Source organism: Trypanosoma cruzi (assembly GCF_000209065.1).
Source record: "Trypanosoma cruzi strain CL Brener chromosome Unknown tcruzi_1047053401307, whole genome shotgun sequence".
Lineage (NCBI taxonomy): Eukaryota > Euglenozoa > Kinetoplastea > Trypanosomatida > Trypanosomatidae > Trypanosoma > Trypanosoma cruzi.
Window position 1 is genome coordinate 1 of NW_898722.1, and position 881 is coordinate 881.

The 881-nt window shown below is 60.2% G+C and overlaps 3 non-coding genes across 3 annotated transcripts, besides 1 other annotated feature; all 3 read left to right on the plus strand.

Annotated features, from left to right (window-relative positions):
* The first annotated feature begins 166 nt into the window (after positions 1-166).
* On the plus strand, positions 167-238 carry Tc00.1047053401307.10. Its single transcript, XR_008253936.1, has one exon. It is a non-coding gene; the product is annotated as an H/ACA snoRNA, TC11C4H3 (small nucleolar RNA).
* Positions 239-344: 106 nt separating this feature from the next.
* On the plus strand, positions 345-441 carry Tc00.1047053401307.20. The gene has a single exon (XR_008253937.1). It is a non-coding gene; the product is annotated as a C/D small nucleolar RNA (snoRNA), TB11C4C1 (small nucleolar RNA).
* Positions 442-448: 7 nt separating this feature from the next.
* Positions 449-497: a microsatellite.
* Positions 498-564: 67 nt separating this feature from the next.
* Positions 565-651, plus strand: Tc00.1047053401307.30. The gene has a single exon (XR_008253938.1). It is a non-coding gene; the product is annotated as a C/D small nucleolar RNA (snoRNA), TB11C4C2 (small nucleolar RNA).
* The last annotated feature ends 230 nt before the right edge of the window (positions 652-881 follow it).

Here is an 881-nt window from a genome sequence, read left to right on the forward strand (position 1 = left end):
AACAACTCAACAGGTCTGACAGCCGCCCCGCCCGCCGCAACCTCGCCGGCTGGCCCCCGCGCCTCCCCTCGCATGGCCAGGAAAGGCGCGTCTTGAGACCCACCGCTCCGTGACGCTGGGCGCTTGGGTGCATCGGCGCCCCGAGAAAGAGACACGCCGGTCGTGAAGCGCAGCGACCCTTGGGCCGGTGGCGCGCTGTCGGTGCCGCGCGTGGCGCCACTGCCCGGTTGCGCGAGAGTTTGCGGTGACGGTGCGCGCGTCGAGGCTCCCTCCCCAGTTCGGGAAACGATGGGAAAAAACAAAACCAAAGAGGACGCGCACGGGTGAGAGATGCGGCTGCGACGCGTGATGAAATTCCACAGTTTCCTGTCAGTCTGACGACGAAAACGCGTGAGGACGCAATTCCCGACTCAGCTCACACTGAAGTGCTTTGCTTTACACCCCCATCTTTCTTTTTTTTTCTTTTTCTTTTTTTCTTTTTCTTTTTTTCTTTCTTTGTCCCTCTGCTCTCGCTGCGCGGTTTTGCGGCCCAGCGACGCGCACGCCCGCACACACACACACGCGCTACGATGGAGACATGTTGTTCGAGGTCCAAACAGTTTGAGCGACGCATTGAGAACGGAACAATAAAAATCACCTTTCGGCTGAGCGCCCGCTCCCCTCCCTCCCACTTCCTGCTATTGTTGTCGTTTTTCTTTCTTGCGCAACGGCGCGCACGTAACATCCTGCCCTGTCTGGCGCCCTGCCTGTGCAAACGGTTGGTGGCGGGCCCGCCCGAAAGCGCAGAGAGAGAAAGAGAAAGAGAGGGCCGAATTTGCCGGAGTGGGTTGTGGTGGGCGCACGCCGCTGCTGATGGAAGCACCACTCTTGTGCCCAAGGCG